The sequence below is a fragment of the Solea senegalensis genome, linkage group LG17 (assembly GCF_019176455.1).
Source record: "Solea senegalensis isolate Sse05_10M linkage group LG17, IFAPA_SoseM_1, whole genome shotgun sequence".
NCBI classification, from domain to species: Eukaryota; Metazoa; Chordata; class Actinopteri; order Pleuronectiformes; family Soleidae; genus Solea; species Solea senegalensis.
The window spans coordinates 20,756,755-20,776,511 of record NC_058037.1 but is presented as its reverse complement, the minus strand read 5'-3'; the positions used below and the strand labels follow the sequence as shown (position 1 = coordinate 20,776,511).

The 19,757-nt window shown below is 41.7% G+C and overlaps 1 protein-coding gene and 2 long non-coding RNA genes across 4 annotated transcripts in view; 1 reads left to right on the top strand and 2 right to left on the bottom strand.

Annotated features, from left to right (window-relative positions):
- The window catches only part of LOC122784333 (NACHT, LRR and PYD domains-containing protein 12-like), a 100,622-nt gene that overhangs the window by 56,642 nt on the left and 24,223 nt on the right, over window positions 1-19,757 (bottom strand). The gene's annotated exons all lie outside the window — the stretch shown is intronic.
- LOC122784384 lies at window positions 163-2,690 on the bottom strand. Its single transcript, XR_006362170.1, has 3 exons — window positions 2,606-2,690; window positions 1,111-2,439; window positions 163-192 (listed from the first exon to the last, which is right to left on the bottom strand). It is a non-coding gene; the product is annotated as an uncharacterized LOC122784384 (long non-coding RNA).
- LOC122784383 lies at window positions 1,714-15,770 on the top strand. Of its 2 annotated transcripts, XR_006362169.1 has the most exons (5): window positions 1,714-1,777; window positions 10,607-10,758; window positions 12,202-12,500; window positions 13,388-13,453; window positions 13,580-15,770. It is a non-coding gene; the product is annotated as an uncharacterized LOC122784383 (long non-coding RNA). The 2 variants fall into 2 exon arrangements; XR_006362168.1 differs by having other exon boundaries at window positions 13,388-15,770.

The window sequence follows — 19,757 nt, the reverse complement described above, 5'->3', positions numbered from 1 at the left end:
GTCTTCTCTTTGTTGTTGTCATGAGTTTGTGCAAATGAGCTCCTCACTGACTTATCACTGCTCCACTCAAAGCATCATATTGAAAGCACTTTAAAGAGTTACCTCTCAGTTTGAGTGGAAAATCTCCTTCATGTTTCCTGGAGGACGTCTGATGTGGATCTGTGTTCAGTCCAGTGATCACACGAGAGAAAACTGTAACACATCAGGAGTTTTCTGTCAGAGAAGGTGTTTTATGAAACCTGCTGTTCATGTCACTTACATATTTGTGCCAGTAGATGGTGCTAGGCTACTCTGTATGTGACTGAAGGGCTGTTGTCTGCATTCAAGTCAGCTGATGAGCTCAGTTTTGAGAGCAAAAGTCCAATTAGATCCTGGATTACTTATTAACACATGCATATTTGTTCATCAAGGACATCAAAAAGTACTAAGTACAATTACATTTCAATCATAAATGTGGATTTGATACCACTTCAAAAAAAGAATAACCTCAGTTTTGTTCAAGTCAACTTTGACCCTGGATTACTCCAAAAGTTCACAGTAAAAGCACTTCATCCGACTTTAGTGCATTAAGCACTTATAGTACTTAAAGCTACTAAATCAAGTCATTATTTTGATCATAATATGAATATATGACATTATTATTTCATTTTTAATCCAAATGATCATTTACAATCGTTCATTTAATCTCATTTAACATTGTGTTCGCGTTTGACGGGACTTTATGTTTCGGTTTGGACGCTTGAGTAGAATTGACATAAAGAAGAAAACATGACGTCACATTTAGGAAAAACAAAAGACGACTGACTGGAGTTATGACAGGCTGGAAGTTTCCATTCTAATCTGTCAGGATTAAGCAGTACATATACTTCATGACTGTACTTAAGTACACATTCCACGTATTTGTACCTGACTTTGTTATTTCTAGCAACTTTGACTACATTTTATATCAGAAATGATTTTTGATACTCAAGGAGAGTAAATGTCAAACTTTAAGACTTTTACTCAAGTCTCACTTTAAGGTACTTGACTCACACGCACTAAATCATCATATATCATCATATATCATCATATATCATCATATATTATCATCATAATCACGTCAACACTCACCAGTCTGTCCTCGTGCTGCGCAGTTCAAATGGCGACTGAAGCAAAGTTACAGAATAGTTACTTTCACTTTCTCTTACAGGAAATGAGTCGAGCAGGAAATAAAGAGGCAGCGCGAGAGTTCTACATCTATGTTTGTGGACTTGAATGTATTATATGAATATAATGTCAATGTAAGAATGATATCAATAGAATGATAAGAGTGAATTGAACACATTCACTGGTTGCTGGTTGTCAGTCATGACGTAGGGTGAGCACGGTGGAGCGAAATCTTTTGTCAATGCATGTTTTGTTTGCTGTGTGTATTATTTCTCTCTTATTATGAACACGCCACGAGTGTCGTGCGCAGTTTGGCACTCAGCGTGATGAATAAAGAGTGGTAGAGCCACAGAGACACGCCTTCGTGTGCGCGTCATCACTTAGCTCGTGTGTTTAGCCTCCAGCGGCTTGTTTTTGAAATCCTTTAACATCGATCGGCCGCTGTCAAAGTCAACAAAAGTGTCTTTGAAGCGTGAATTGTTTGGAAGCGTTTCAACAAGGAAGTGGGAGCGAGCGGAGTCAACGGAGAGACGCTGACGCACAGACCACGACTACGTTTCATTCATGCATGATTGTATCCTGTCAATCAATGGATATGGGGGATGAATCCGCCACACTTTCACACACACAGGTTCGTGTCTTATGGATGAACTTTTCCCCGGTTAGGCTCAGCAGTGCTGCTACATAAGGTGGCTGTATTGTTTGTTGTTATTTTGTGCATCAAGTGGCTGGAGCATTGGGCTCGGGAGTACCGCCGTAGTTCTTGTCTCAGGCCGTCTACGTGTGTTTCAAGACTATCGGTATACAGGTACATAATACCCACCGCTAGTATGCACAGAAGACTAGGGTTGACTTTAGTTCGTTTTAATAGGCAGTTAGGGGGAATCAGTCCGACCCACATTTGCCTTTTGCTTGGTCACATATGAACCTGTTCAGTGATATTTTCATGTTAAGGTGTGTGTGTGTGTGTGTAAAAGTGGGACTTCATTGTGATTTGTGGTCATTCATTATTGAAAAATGGAAATGAATAAATCAAAGTCATGTTCTGATATCAGTGCTAAGGGTGAAAAAAGACAAACAAAATTCACAGCTAAAGCGTTGATAAATACAATTGAAAAGCTTCCATCTGAAAGAAGAATTAAAGTGAACACAATTAAAGGTGTTGTTAAACTTATTAAAGAGCTAATGCACACAGGTGGTAACATTTTAAATGTTGATTCTCAGCTCAAAGTGTTTTCTCAGCTGTTTGATGATGCAGGTTGGCTTCATAATTCTGTGATTCCACTGCTTCCTCTGGAGGAACAAGAGAGGCAGAATGCTTGGTTTGCAGCCTTGCAGGAAAATAATGCAGAGTTGACTGAAAAAGTAAAGATTTGGCTCATTGAAAGCGGGCAAGTTAAACAAAATACTGAACAAGTAAATACAGATGGAATGTCCGTTCTACTTCACTCTGACCCACCTAACGTTGAGTGGTTTGATGCACAGAATGGAGATGATGGAAGAAGCATTTTAAATGATTCTGAGAACATAAGAAACGTTCTGTTAAGAAAAGGAGTTCAGTTGGAGGAAGATCTATGGCTTCATCTACTTCATCAACACGTGTTAAAGCTGAGGCCGAGATGGCAGCACTCGTGGCCCGCCAAAGACTATTCAAAGAAAAACATGCTTTGCAGGAGCAAGAAGAGCAGTTGAGGAAAAAGAGAGAACAGCTTGACTTGGAGATGGAGATAGCTGCATCAATGGCTAAAATAGGTGTATTAAAGGTCTCTGATGGTGCACGTGTGTCTAGGGCTGTGTGTAGTAAGTCTGATGGAATGAATTCCTACTTTGAGAGAGAGCAAAGGAAGGCTGGAACCTTAAATGCTGATGCACAAATCTTTGTGTCTGCAAATAGTAAGCAGTCACCTCGATACATTTCAGCAGATGACCAGTTGCCTCAACATTTATTGGGTGCAAAGCCAAACAGAGCCGGATTAACGCAAAGGCAAACTGGGCACGTGCCTAGGGTCCGATTGGCAGGGGGGGGCCCAGACAGAGGGACAATCAAAACCTAAAAATGACAAGACGATTTACGCTCCTCGTCCCGATGACGCGACGCTGTCAGGGCGTTCTGAGGACAGTCGCGCTGGGGGCAGGCGGGCGGGAGAAGCCGCAGCGAGTGCACATGTCCGCGGCGAGGTCCGGGGCGGGGGTTCGCTGTAAACCACCTTCCAAGCCGATCTAGAGTCGGTCGCGGCGCACCACCGGCGGAGGAAATTTCATGTCAAACTTATGTGTGACACTGCACTATAGAAATGACTGAAACGTGACTAAAACTAATAAGCGTTTTAGTCCAAAAGACTAAATCTAAGACTAAATGTAGAATGGCTTCCAAAAACAACAATGCACAGTTCACCATCCAGAGAAACATCCAGACCAGTGGAGAAAACTGCTGAACAGTCCAGACCAGGAGCTGAATACCAGAAAATGGAAGAGAGGTGATGCTTGTCCATGAAAATAAACCTCTTTACCACGACAGCACAGTTTCTCTTACTGCACATGTTATTGGTCTTTGTATATTTGACTACTTATTAAACTCTTCAATTTAATCAACACATTTAATTAAGATTTTCTGCAAAATGCAATAGCTTACAACATTTATCTTATTTGCTCTGTTTACATAGCAATGCTGACACCTATTGGTGATTTACTGGTACTACTGCCTTAACAATGACACTCGCAATGGATAAGATAAGCATAATTTAATAGCATTTAATAGAGCCTTGTAGTAACGTATAAATACGTGACTATACATGGCTTATTTTGGCATACAAAGAACCAACTCGTAACCAAAGACTACGCTATGTAAAATGTGAATGAACTTTTATTAGTAACTTTGGTAAGTTTCAGATTTCAATTCCTAAATAATATCGATGGAGGGGGGCCCAAAAAATACAGTCTGCCTAGTTTAGTCCATTTATTTAATCCGTCTCTGAAGTGTAAAAAATACAGGGCTGCATGCTCCAGTTACATTCTTGAAGCCTTCACACACACCACAGATAAAACACAGTGATTGACAGACTCTCCAAACTTGGTCGAATTCTCAGGCAGATCATCTTTTATCATCAACACAGGGCGGCAATGAACAGCGCCATCTGGTGACGGTCTTAGAAAAACAGAACAACATGACATTGTTTCTTGTTGAGCAGCAGTCAAGCTCACTTTCTCCCTCCAAGACAAGAAGTTCAGATCTTTGATTGTGATCCTCTGCAATATCAGGCTTTTATTAGGGCTTTTGAGCAAAGTATTGAGAAGAAGACTCATAGTGTCAAAGATTGCCTGTACTTCCTTGAACTAGAGGGCAGCCTCGAGAAATGGTCAGAAGTTGTCAGCATATGCCACATGACACAGAATATGCCAAGGCTAAGTCTTTGCTGCAAGAACATTTTGGCAATTCATTAAAAATTGCCACAGCTTATATGGATAAAGTTTTCACATGGCCATCAATAAGATCTGAGGATGTTAGTGCTCTGCAGGCTGACGGTTTCTGGCTGCAAGAGTGCTGCAATGCATTAGGACCATGGAGTCCTCGTGTGAGCTGGACCATAATTAAGAAGTTGTCCTACAAACTCAGAGACAAATGGGGAGATGTGGATGTGGAGATATATTACAGCATTGTAGAGTAGTATATATATATGACTTGTACAAATATATACTACTCTACATATCTAATATTTACATATTATATTTAAATACAGATACAATGACCGTGCGACTTTACTATAAATCAAACATTCAAAGTTAAAATAATAAAAAAAACATTAATAATATACAAACTTTTAAACTGTCAGGTCAAAACGTTTCCATTAAAAACAAAATAACACGTCAACAACAAATCTATGGATCACACCGAGCATCTAATGACAGCGACGTCTGAGCCAGCGGATCATTTCATCAGGACAGGCCGAGGTCACGCTGCTCTGTGCCGGGCACAGTGAGCGCCGAGCGTCCGCAGAGGCGGAGCTTATCACCTCCGACAAACGTCGCTGCCAAACTATAAATACGTCATATCTTCATACACAAACCACATATTTGAATTCTAAAAGAATCATTTCTCGCCTCAAATGATGTTAAAACTTTGTTCCGGGACACAGAAAAATATTTATTTCAGATTTATATTTCTATTACTTGCTGCTATGCTCCGCCGAAATGTATTCCGGGATACATGGCCATCGCAAGTACGCTTAAGTCACCTCCGATGCATACTTGGTAAAAATGGGCGGAGCGAGGACACTTCCAGGTTTGAGAACCGTCCTCGCTGTTCGCTTACTTGAGAATTGGAACAGCACTTGGACTGAAGCTGATGACGTTTTCACAAGTACGGGAGTACGCAAGTACGCACAAGTACGCACAAGTGGATATTGAGAAACGGCCAGACTCTCTAGCAACTGTGTGTTCATGGGAAGTGATCAGAGAAACAACTACAGGAAGTGATCAGAGAAACAACTACAGGAAGTGATCAGAGAAAAACAACTACAGGAAGTGATCAGAGAAACAACTACAGGAAGTGATCAGAGACAACTACAGAAAGTGATCAGAGAATCAACTACAGGAAGTGATCAGAGAAACAACTACAGGAAGCGATCAGAGAAACAACTACAGGAAGTGATCAGAGAAACAACTACAGGAAGTGATCAGAGAAACAACTACAGAAAGTGATCAGAGAATCAACCAGGAAGCAATCAGAGAATCAACTACAGGAATCAGCGCATCAGAGAAACAACTACAGGAAGCATCAGAGAAACAACTAGGGAAGCATCAGGAGAAACAATACAGGAAGTGATCAGAGAAACAACCACAGGAAGTGATCAGAGAAACAACTACAGGAAGTGATCAGAGATCAGACAACTACAGCATCAGAGAAACAACTACAGGAAGCATCAGAGAAACAACTACGGAAGTGATCAGAGAAACAACTACAGGAAGCGATCAGAGAAACAACTACAGAAAGTGATCAGAGAATCAACTACAGAAAGTGATCAGAGAAACAACTACACAGTGGTGGGCCGTCAGGGCCAGCAAGGCCTTCTCTGCTGGCCTAACATAACCAGAAATCATGATCATAATTATGATAAAGGTTCATTAAATTTTTTATTAACTTTCCCTAAATATAAATATTCATATTCTCTTCATGTCATATTATGCTCCTTCCAGTGCTGTTGTTTTTGGGTTAGAGTTTTTATCCAATCAGAATTCAGCTATCTTATGTTGCCAGGCTGTATGAAATCTGCCCGGGCCTTCAGAATCAACATTGCGGGCGTCTGTGCACTGTAAGTGAACGTGCAAATACAGTTGATAGATAGTTGCGATAGCCAATCAGATCACGAGTTGAGTCAGTAAGGCCTTCTAGCTGGCCTCACGTTGAACATGACATTCGACGCGTCCAGTGATTGGATACTTACTAGTTTGAGCCACGGCAGTGCTCTGCAGATCAGCAGAGCCACAGCCGGGATTGTTAACGGTTAAAAACCTTTTTTAACCCACAATGACCGAAGGAGAGCTACGCGTTGATTTGGTTGCTGATATACTGGCAAGGCCATTTTCAAGAAGAACTTTTCAAGAGAAGCTAGATCTCGTGAGAGGAGGACGGCCGACCCCTGAGCTAGCTAACCTGTCCCAGCCGGGGAAGGGGTTTGTCCGCCATTTCCAGGCAAGCAATTACGAGCGGTACCCCTGGCTTACGGCTTCTGATGGACGCTGCAAATTGTTCTGCTGGGAATGCCTTTTGTTTGCAAAGGACAAATTTAGTGTGTGGAGCTACACTGGATTTGCAAACTTAAATTGTTTAACCAAGGCAGCAACGAGACACCAAAGCACGGCTGGACACTTGCAAGCTACGGTGCTTTTAAAAACGTTCGGGGACACTAGAGTGGACTCACAGCTCAACGAACAGGTGCGCAGGGAAAGAGAGCTGCACAATGAAATGGTGAAGAAAAACAGGGAGATATTGAAAAGACTGATTGATTGTGTCGTGTTTTTGGGTAAACAAGAGCTTTCATTTAGGGGACACGATGAAAGCAGTCAGTCCTCAAACAGAGGTAACTACATGGAACTTCTTTCTTTTATGGCTGAGCATGACACAGACTTGCATTACCACCTATCCACCAACAGAGTGTTTACTGGAACATCTGGCAAAATACAAAATGACCTAATTTATGCTATTGCTGAAGTGATGGGAGAAGAGATCAAAACAGAGATCAAAAATGCACCGTTCGTTGCTGTAATGGTAGATGAGACAACAGATCGGTCGGTAATGCTGCACAGCTCGCACTTGTCCTGCGCTATGTAACGACATCAGGTGTCAAGGAGCGTTTTATCAAATATGAGGATGTAACTAGTGGCAAGCGAGCTGATGACATTGCTGCTCTTATTTTACGTTTTCTCAAGGAATATGGGTGTTGTCTGGATAAAGTTGTGGCACAGTGTTACGATGGTGCAGCGGTAATGGCATCTGGACTAAATGGGCTGCAAGCCAAGGTTAAAGACAGAGCACCTATGGCCTTATTTATTCACTGCTATGCACATCGTCTTAATTTAGTACTGACTCAAGGAGCCTCAAAGCTTAAAGAATGCAAGGTTTTTTTTTTTGCCAACCTGAATGGCCTCGCTGCGTTCTTCTCAAGATCTCCAAAGCGTACTCAGCTACTGGATGATATGTGCAAGCGGCGTCTTCCTCACGTTGCACCGACACGGTGGCAATCCACATCAAGATTGGTGAATGTAGTCCACGAGAAGAGGATTGCGCTAAAGGAATTGTTTGATCACATACTGGAACATCATGATGAGTATAATGAGGACACTGTGCTTTGTGCAGATGGATTTGATAAGCGCCTGGATGATTTTGAGTTTTGTTAATGGGCTTTTTGAGCATGCTGATGTGCTCTTTGGAATACTACAGTCTAAAACACTAGATGTACAATTCTGCATGGCAAGGGTGAAGGAGTTTTGTGACACAGTTGAGTGCGCAAGGGGCAGATTCAGTCAGATTTATGAAGAAACGGTGAGCATCTCAGGTGGTCCAAGCGCGCGCAGAGGCCAGGGCACAGCGCAAGGCGACCTCCACGCACACTACCAACAACTCTACAGCAACATTCTGGATAACATTCTTTGCCAGATACGGAATCGATTTCAAGACCACGAAAAATGATTGTTTCTCTCCCTTCTCGACCCCCAGCACTTTCCACAAACAGCCTTTTCCAGCTTAACACAAAATCACGGCGCACTGTTCGACCTGCCCCGACTAAAAACAGAACTCACTGTAATGTATGCCATGACTGATTTTGAGGGAAAAAGTCCAGTGGATCTCCTTGATTTTCTTAGGATCAAAGAACTGAGTGAGAGTATGGGACAGCTTTATGCACTGGCTTGTTTGGCTGTGACAATCCCTGTGTCCACAGCTTCTGTTGAGCGGTCATTCTCATCCTTAAAGCGAATTAAAACATACGCAAGAAACACAACTGGACAGACGCGGCTTTCAGCATTGGCCTTCATGTCAATAGAAAAGGATTTCTTGTTGAAACTGAAACACACAGACAAACTGTACAACCAAGTCATTGACGTCTTTTTGAAGAAAGAAAGGAGAATGGATTTTGTGTTTAAATAAGTGTTTTGGGGGACAGAGCCGTTTTGGTGAGTGCAAAAAAATTTTTTTCACGTTTAATATGTTTTTATAATTTATTTTGTTCATATCAAATCCATAATAACGAACTAAAATGACAAATATACTGTATAATGTATATATAATATAATATAATGTATGTGAATCATCTGGCGCAGCTGTGCGGTTGTACTGCCGTCTCGTTCGTGTTTTTCTGATATTAAACTGCGATTTTGCAATTTATTGTACAATCTTGTTAAAGCTTGTATATTCTTTGTGGACTCATTTGATAAAACTTTTTGGAAAGATCATTTTAAAGACCCTTTTATTTTTAACTTTTGGCAGTAGCATACCAGATATGTTTTAATTGCTGATGCGGGTTTGTTGATTTTAAAATGCGCCGGAAAATAGCCCATTTTGTACACAATTGAGGTGATGCAATGCCCAGTAGTGCTTAAGTGTGTTTCTAACTACTCTCTCCAGTCCAAGTGTTATAAATGATGGCATAATGAAAGGTATTTATTGACTAAGTAGGACATCACTGAAGGCCTAAGCGTGAAATGCACCGCCCGCCACTGGTACTCCACCATGCAGATGAGCCACAAGCTTTGCATAGCTCCCCTTTTTTGTGCAGATCAGTGTCCGAGTGGCATCTCCTCAGCTCAGGGTCTGCTCCTTCACTGAACGTAGTGTTGCTCTATAAGAGAAAATGTCAAATAAAATTGTATTTTGTATTTTTAACATGGGAACATTTTTAATCCAGAATCAAGTAGTAATGAACTGGACTGCATTTGCCTTTAAGACTTTCCCTGTCCTAAAATATATGCAGGCTAACTGAAATAAAACAAAAATCAAATGACACTGTTGACCGTGATTCAACAGAACTTCTCATTTCTAAACATGAAAAATATTATTCATCATCAAATCTTTTATCTTAACAATTGTAGAACTGAGGTCACACGTTTTCAAATGAGCAAAGCTGTGTGCAACTTCTCAGAGTCATTTAAAGATTAAAAAACAGATAAATACTAATATATAAAGATCATATAGTTTACCTTATACGTTTCTTGGTTGAAAATGAGACAATGTTATATTGTCAATGTTATAACCTGTACATATAAATAAAAGAAAAAAAGGAAAAAAAGAAAAAAGATCTGTATTGTCTACAATTGTCACTGTGTTTTGCTAGCTTGCTTGTAGTTGACACATTGGAAATGACTAAGAATTCAGTATTTGCCCTTTGTGAACTCCAATAAGGCTTGCTGCAAGAGAATTGACCATGTTTTTATCTTCTTGTGTCCAACAGCTGCAGCCCATAGCCCCTCCTACCTTTACCTCTCCTTGGCTTTTCCTATAACAACCCAACAGCTCTTTTAAGAGCCACTCCTCTACTGAACTAGCTCTCTCTCTCCCTGTCTCTCTCACACACACACTCACACACCCTCTCTTTGTGTCTGTCAGTCCGTCTGTCTTCTGTTGGTCTGTCTATCTTTCTGTCTCACAGACATGCCAGGCCAGGGGTCAACCTCAAGACAGTGTGTGTCCTGTCGCACTGTTATAAATGTAGCTTGCAAAACCTGCAAAATATGCAACAGCCACATAAACTCAGGCTTTAAAAAAACTGGCCAAATTTGATGAGAAACGGGAGAGTTGGGTCCAAACACACCGAAAAAACAGGACTGTATCTCACATCCAAGATGAAGCAAATATATTGCTATGATATTCCTTTTTATTGTTTTATTGCAGTGCAATTTGCAAATGTTGTTCTAAATATTAATGTTATGTCTTACTTTTCTTTTGTGTGTGTGTGTGTGTCCTTTTTAGCTTGAAAAACTGCAGGCCCTGGGTGTAAGGGCAATGCTCTTGACAGCAAACACCTGGGTGTCCGAGGTGTTACTGCCCCGTTGCCACTTAGTAGGCGAACGCTACTACATGTGTGGACAGAATGCGGGACATTTATGGACTTCTTGTTCACGGTAAGAATGGTCTGTTATTTATTGTAAAAGGTGAGTCTTCTGTGTTTGGTTTTCAGCTTTGTGGTCACCCATTCATGTGAAACAAATTGAATTGTCGCTATGCTTAAACTCTGAGGTTTGAGGAGATGGAACTTTTTTACAAACCTATATAGATGTGCAGCTTTTTTCCCGTCACTCATTGCGTTTTAGGCAACACCCTAAACCTAGTGCTCGATGCACATTGAGGGCTGTATACTTACCTTTGTTTGTTAGTAACACTGGTCTTAGCAGAGTAAAAAGCTATTTCTGTTGAGTCCACACAATTTTCTGGCTAAACTGGGTTTAACATCCATCAATTCATTCATTCTCTACCACTGTTGAGGCCAGGGTGGGTTGGAGCCTATCCCAGCATCTTTCAGGCACAAGTACCCGACACACACAAGTACTTGTGCTTGCCAGTTCATGACAGGGCAACATACAGACACACACACACACACACACACACACTTAACCTATCCCTTCATGCATGCCTTTGAACGGTGGGAGGAAGCCTGAGTACCTGGAGAGAACCCACACAGATATGGGGAGAACATGTCAACTCCACACAGAAAGATCCAAGAGAATGTGAGAATCTTGATTAATGGAACATCTTCCTCTCCTGCTGTCCACTGTGATTGACTGTTCAGCTGACAGCAGCCTGGCTGGAAAAATGCTTTGTGGTATATATTTTTTTTAATTTAACTATGAGCAGGATACTCACTTTCTGACCAAATGCAAATTTTAAAATGTTGTACTTTATTGCACATTGCTCCTATAACATAAACATCACTGACGTTTACTTACTGACAAAAACAACTTGGAATATATTGTCATACAATGAAATGTAGTATCTAATTTTAGGAAGCTTAATTTCATTGTGCCAAATGATCCTTTTAGGTATCATTGTTGAATGCAATGCGTGAAGTGAATTGGGGAAACGTTAAAAAGGAATGTTATTGACTCAATGTTTCACTGCAGTGACATTTTAAAGCACAAATAAACAGGCCCACACCTCTGCATAACACCAGATTGTGTGTGAATACAGACGACACAATCCTACACACTTTTTTGCAGCTCTCTGCAGAAGAAATAGATATAGAATGGGATGTGTAGCTCATCAATGCCTGTGTGCTCTATTGATTGGCAACTACACACCAAAATAATAAACATCCAGAGGAAAGCAAAATCTGACCGAGCAGGCATCGCCACACATTTCGTGTGGTTCTGCGTTTCATTAAGCAGGTCTCATTTAGTAGGCATGTCACTCCACTACCACACACCACCTCTAGTGGTCCATAAGTGATGATTTAAAATGATTATGTATATTTCAGTTTCTACATTGATTTGTTTGTAGCAGATTATGCTGTTAATTTAATTCAAGTAATATTACTAAAGTAAAATGACTCCTGTTCCTCTGCTATGCAGACTGGGTCCTACCAGATGCCACACGCCAGTTGGATGAACCCTCATCAGCCCCAGTCGAACAACCAACTGGACCAGTAGCTCCACCAGATCCCCAGCAAACACTGGCTCCACCTGATCCCCGAAGGGCCCCAACTGGACCAGTAATGGCCCCACCAGACCCAGTGGAGGTTGTCCCTCAGCAACCTCCACTACATCAGTGAAGTTCCTGACTAGGCCACCAGCAGCCCCAACTGGACCATCAACCTCTGGTTCCCATTCCTCAGAAGGAACTCCAGCTGCCCCAGTTGCTTTAGAAAAAGGTATGTAGGAAACAAATGGCAAGCCCCACAAAACCATATTATGACTTTGTGCAATGTGAAAATGTTAATAAATTCTCAGCACCAGACATCCCATTGTGTACAAGAATGGCAGAAATGTATATATTACAAAAAGGGCTAGAGAAGAAAACAGGTCTTAGCATTAAGCTGTTTACATTACATTACATATCATATCATACATCACGCCTGTGTTTCTGGGATTCTTTCTGACCTTCCCACCTTCAGAGGCCAGGGACAAAGACTGTGTTAGGACACTTAGGGCCCTGATTTGATGCTCTACAGTGCATAGTCCATAAAGCATGGAGCACAGACGTTTACAGCACTGTGCTGTGTTTTGCTGTGCACCACATTGTCTCTGGGTGTTCATATGGCTTCCGGTGCTTCAGGTACATAGACACTTTCAGGAGTTGATTTAAGTATTTCACGTTATTAATGTGGATGTGGAGGATGTTACAGTTAAATGTTAAATATGAAGTACAAGTGTAGTGCTGTAAATCATCCACTTTATCAAGTCCGAAAGGGTTGTAGAAGTAATTCAGTACTTCAGCAGCTAGATATGTTTGTAATAGCATGCTGAAGCCAGGTCATCCTTAAGGGTACAACTTACCCACAATGTTCACTGTGTGCTGCCATTCATCCCGAAAGAAGAGCATGTTATGAGCTTTCATGGTGAACTTGTATTCTTACATTGCCAGGCATCTCTGATGCAATAGAAAACCACAGGAGCTTTACAACATTTAAATACCTTTTGACACATCAAGAGCAGCCTCCAATTCTAAACTGATAGATTTGATTGTTTATGTTATTCACATTGATGTAATAGTCAGCACATTATTTAATCATGATCACATATTTTATATCTTTTCCAGTAATAGATGACATTGTGAAAGAAGGCTGTCCTGCTCCCAGTGCAGTGCTGAAACGGAAAAGGAAAGGTGTGTTGTAATGTCAATCCATAATTGTCTGAATATGGTTTTAAAAACAAAAAATATATATATGTATATATAATTGAAGTATACCACAATGAAGTAATCAGATATTTTTGTCCATAATACTTTTAGAGAGTCCAGTCAGCACACAGTCATAGAGGAGTAAAACGTATTCACACCGACCCGAGAGGATAAAATCCTAATGAAATAAATGAACACTTGATTAATGTAGTAGTTGATCAATAGTTGATTCATTGTTGCCACTCTAAATGAATGTGCTTACAGTTTGAATGCTCCACCTTTCATTTTAAATATGTCCTGTAGTGTGGGATTTGCATTGTCCAGTCTTGGTCATCACTCAGTCTCAGTTTAGATGTTCTTAAGTAAGAGCATAAGCTGACAGTGAATGAGACTGTGATCTTTTATTTTCCCCACTGGTCTCATTGCTACACATTTCCCTTAATTCATACAGTAAGTGTGTCCATTCTTTGTAAACAGACACGTCTACTGACACATGATTTTGGTGTGATCTTGGTTTTCAAAGACAAAAAAAATACCCTAGTCTCTGCTGTGAAGTGCTCTACTCTTCTATGAAACAGTCATTTGAATTGATTTTGATTCATTTGAGCACTGATGACTGCCCATATATATTTATCCTCTCATCCATCTCTATAGTCCATTGATTACAGTCATTTACCAATGATGCATGCAAGCTCTGTACCAGAATAACTACATATCTTCCCTTTCAGAATGCCCACATACAGTATCAGGGAGCAAAGAGTTCTACCCTGTGAAGAGGGTTGCCTAATGCAAAGTTTTAAAGGTTCAATAATCCCACACAGAGTCATTCACCTGCTGACGTTTCCTAGAACTCTCATGTTAGAGAATCTACAGTCATAAAGTGCTGATAGTCTTTATGTAATCTGTGTAATAATCCTGAAAGAGTATTCAAGACGGAGGTATAGCCAAAGATTTGAACTGAATAGGGACAAAAATTGCAACTGGTGGAGTGGGAGCCGTGCAAGTCCTGGTATGTATGACTTGTGATCACAGCATATCTTATTTGATACCAACACTGAGAACATTCACATGCACACCAATAATCTTTGTTTATGATACTGGCAAAGTGCTCTCTGTAGCCCGACGTGTGCCTCCAAAAAATGTCGTCATCAGTCGAGGCAACTGAGACCAATGGAGACCGCGGTGCTGTCATTAGTCAGTTAACGACTCATTCCCGCAGCCCCTAGTGTTCTGGCGGTGAATTGCAATACCATACTGAAAACTGCAGCGCACTACCCCGTCTGTATGGTCACAGAGTTGGAAACTCTAAGAGTGACATAGAAATCTCTTAAGGACTCTTAATTGCTCCTTTAGGCCTCCTGTGGAGGGGGGTTTGAGGGTGGAGGGGTATCTACAAGGTCAGATATTTAAGCATCTGTTGCAAGATGCAATATTAAGGCTAATTTTATTACATTATCAAATGATTTTTTTTAATGCAAGGCCAATAACGTAATAAGTTATTACGTTATTGGCTTAACAACTTTATTACATTATTGGCAATTTATTACGTTATTGGTTTTATTACATTGAAATGATTACGTTATTGGCCGTTATCACGTTATCGGTTGCTACAGCATATAAAGAGGCTGCAGTTGTCTCAGTCAGAAATTCTAAACCATCTATCATGCTTCTCTGCTACCAGCACCATTGTACAGAAGAAAGAGGCGTATTTAAAAATGCTAAAATTGTCCATCACTGCCTTACTCTCACTATACTCCCTTTATTAGTGGATGATTAGTGTACATGCTAACATGATTGTATATGATTTCCATCCAAAAGTTAAGTTTGCAGAAAATGACACTTTGGTTCCTAAGGACAGAGCGTGTCACATACTGTACAGATTATAAAGCCCCACGAAACCAATGTCATTTGTGATTTTGGCCATATGGCATAAAAACACCAACATGGTGGTGGTTTGGTGGTTACCACTGTTGCCTCACAGCAAGATGGAGATTAGATTCCCCTGGGATCTTTCTGTGTGGAGCTCGCATGTTTTCCCTGTGACCCAAACAGGGATAAGTGGAAGAGAATGGATACAAGGACTTTATATGATAGTGTGCATCCACACTGTGTTCTTCTACAACCATTTCTTGACTATTACTATACTGTCATTTCATTAAATCCACTACGATACAACTATTGGGAAAACAGTCACAGGGGTCGAATGTGAGTCTTAATATGTCTTAATATGTTTTTTTTGAGCATACCAAATATTGCCACCGAAAGCTGTTCATTTGCACTAAATAAAGTAATACCAAATGAAGCGTTCTTTAATATCATTGGTACATTGCTCTTGGAGATAATACTATTTGAAGGCTGGCTCTGTAATTGGAGCCATGATGGATTCGGGGGAATGTGGTGGAGAGAAACACAATGAAGACGATGGAGGCCATCCTGAACAACACGGATCAACCACTTAACACCTTGATGGACCAAAGAAACAGGCTCCTCTCTCTCCACTGAAGGACTCGGAGGTACAGGAGATATTGTGCACCTACAGTCATCAGGCTTTACACTAGTCAAAAGATGAGCTGACAGACATTTAAATTTCCGTTTGAAGATGAATAAAGTAACTCTTATATATTTATCATTCTAATTCATGATATCTACATTTGGTCAAATAGACATTATACACACTCTGGCCATACTATACTATACTATGATTTGCTCTGATGTGCTTAAAAAACAACCAGTCCTCCAAACCAAATGACCACATAGGTACTGTACTAGTAGTCTGCAACCTCTGTGGCTCAGATACACACTAGGCGGATAATAAGGCTGTGAGACGAGTTTACATCAGTGGGCATTCCCAGTGACGTCATGCGCTCCCAGAAGGGAACCCCCTGCGCCCCCTCCCACTTTTTATATTTTATTGAGGAAAGCTTAGCCGGCCTCACTATAGGTGGTGAAATATTCACCAGACAGTGACTATTCTGACCTTTCACAGCATGTAGGCGCTATGATTTTATAATAAGTCCCTACTGATTGTTTCACGTCTCAGTACGTTGCTATGGTGGTTGCTAAGGACTCAACCCGGTATGGCCGGTAACGTGCGACTCCTCTTTTGGCTGTAATATCTACTTTTTCTTAACAAAGATAATCTATATGCATGAGTCAGAGAAGTCATCTGATCTACTTCTACTTCTCTCATCTCTTTCTCTCTCACTTGCTCCTTCTCCACCAACTCACAGAGCTGGCAACCACCTTGACCTCATCTTCACCAGAAACTGCTCCACCTCCGACCTCAAGGTAACCCCACTTCATGTCTCTGATCATTTCTTCATTTCCTACTCTCTCCCACTCTCCCAATCTGATGATCTCATCTCATCAGATATTGCACTTGTCCGTCGCAACATTCGCTCTCTCTCTCCCTCCTCTCTCTCCTCAACTGTTCTATCAGCACTTCCTTCAGCTGACTCCTTCTCCCTCATGCATCCCAACTCTGCCACAGACACCTTCCTCTCTACTCTGTCCTCCTCTCTTGACTCTCTCTGTCCTCTTACTTCCCGGCGGGTTCGTAAGTCCTCCCCAGCCCCGTGGTTGTCGGACTCAGTGCGTGCTGAGAGAGCCACGATACGGGCAGCAGAAAGAAAATGGAGGAAATCAAAACACCCTGATGACCTGCTTTCCTATCACTCTCTTCTCTCCACCTTCACTGCCTCTATCTCTGCAGCCAAACAATCTTTCTATCAGACTAAAATTCAATCCTCATTCTCTAACCCCAAAAAACTTTTCTCTATCTTCTCTAACCTCCTTGATCCCCCCACCCCCCTCCTTCCTCCCTTCTACCAATTCACTTTGTCAACTACTTCACAAAAAAGGTAGATGACATTCGCTCTTCTTTCTCAACCCCACCTCCTGTTCTCACCACTCTACCAACCACACATTCAGCTCCTTCTCTATCCTCTTTCTCCCCTCTATCTCAGGATCAAGTTCTTTCCCTAATAACCTCTGCCCGCCCCACCTCCTGCCCCCTTGACCCTATCCCCTCTCACCTTCTTCAGTCAATTGCTTCTGATCTTCTTCCTTTCCTCACCCACCTCATTAACACATCTCTGTCATCTGGTTGCTTTCCGGACTCTCTTAAAGAGGCCAGAGTGACCCCCCTCCTTAAAAAACCCACCCTTGACCCGTCTGAAGTAAATAACTACAGACCTGTCTCTCTTCTTCCTTTTCTCTCCAAAACTCTGGAGCGCGCTATCTTTAATCAACTCTCCTCCTACCTTCACCGGAACAACCTTCTTGATCCTCTTCAGTCTGGTTTTAAAGCAGGTCACTCGACCGAAACTGCACTTCTTGCTGTCACTGAGCAACTCCACACTGCCAGGGCTGCCTCTCTCTCCTCTGTGCTCATCCTCTTGGACCTTTCTGCAGCGTTTGACACAGTTAACCACCAGATCCTTACTTCCTCCCTTCAAGAACTAGGTGTCTCAGGCTCTGCACTTACCCTTCTCTCGTCCTATCTTCAAAACCGAACATACAGAGTAACCTGGAGAGGATCCGTGTCGGAACCCTGTCCTCTAGCTACTGGGGTCCCTCAGGGTTCTGTCTTGGGCCCTCTCCTCTTCTCTCTATACACCAACTCTCTTGGTTCGGTTATTCGCTCTCATGGTTTTTCCTATCACAGCTACGCCGATGACACCCAACTCATTCTCTCTTTTCCCAGCTCCGACACACAGGTAGCAGAACGGATCACCGCTTGTCTGACTGACATCTCTCAGTGGATGTCTGACCATCACCTGAAACTCAATCTCGACAAGACTGAATTTCTTTTTCTCCCAGGAAAGGGCTCTCCCACCACAGATCTAACCATCACCCTCGACAACTCTGTGGTAACTCCTTCTCACACCGCAAGGAACCTGGGTGTGATACTTGACGACCATCTCTCCCTCACTGCCAACATTGCTGCAACAGCTAGATCTTGCAGATACATGTTGCACAACATCCGAAGGATTCGGCCTCTCCTAACCCAGAAGGCGGCACAGGTTCTGGTCCAGGCTCTTGTCATCTCACGCTTGGATTACTGCAACTCCCTCCTGGCTGGTCTTCCTGCATGCGCTATACGACCTCTGCAACTCATCCAGAATGCGGCAGCTCGACTGGTCTTCAATTTACCAAAATTCTCCCACACTACACCGCTCCTCCGCTCCCTTCACTGGCTTCCTGTAGCTGCTCGCATCCGCTTCAAGATTCTAGTGCTTGCGTTCCATGCTACAAACGGATCCGGTCCAGCCTACATCCAGGACATGATCAAAACCTACACCCCAGCCCGCCCACTCCGCTCTGCATCGACAAACCGGCTTGCTGCTCCCTCACTGAGAGGATCACAGAGGCACTCGCAGAACTCGAGACTGTTCACTGTCCTCGCTCCCAAATGGTGGAACGATCTCCCCATCGACATCCGGACAGCTGAAAGCCTCCACATCTTCCGACGCCGACTAAAAACACATTTGTTCCGACTCTACCTCGACTAAGACGACAAAAAAAAAAAAATTGTATTGCACTTATGACTAGCACTTCATAGTTTGTTCTACTTGAAGCTCTTACTTACTTCTAGCTCTTATTTGTACCCAAATGTTTAAATGCACTTTTGTAAGTCGCTTTGGATAAAAGCGTCTGCTAAATGACATGTAATGTAATGTAATGCATGCAATTATTAATTTGGCTGTAACAGATATCTGATATATTCAGTAGAAATATCGTTTCATAACCGTATTTTACACCGTCAATTTCAGAGCCAAAACTACCGGCCCAAACACTGGTGATATTCGTGAAAATAACAGCAATAAAACAACGACTGTACTTATGTAGATACAGTGTGATTACTAACTCGGCTTTACCAGATATTTTATATGTTCTGAGGAAATATCATTTTAAAGCCCTACTTTAGGACACAAAACTGTCGGCCCCAAAACACAATTTCTAGGATATAAGTGAATATAGCAGAAATAAGGCAACGTCTATGCCCTTTCTTAACACACCTTATCTAGATAGAGTATGATTACTACTTCGGCTGTACCAGACATTTCAAATATTCAGTAGAAATATCATTTCATAACCTTATTCACAACCATACTAGAAGCTTTCTGTAAGCACCAAGTTGAACGTTTAAAGGTCAATATTTAAAAGCTGGAGTTATGTGGAGTCTTCATACTGACATATGTTACTCTCCAGGCTGAGACCTTTCCAATGATGTATTTGTTTTCACTCTATGACAAAGTTATAACTTTCACATTTCATGGACACAAAC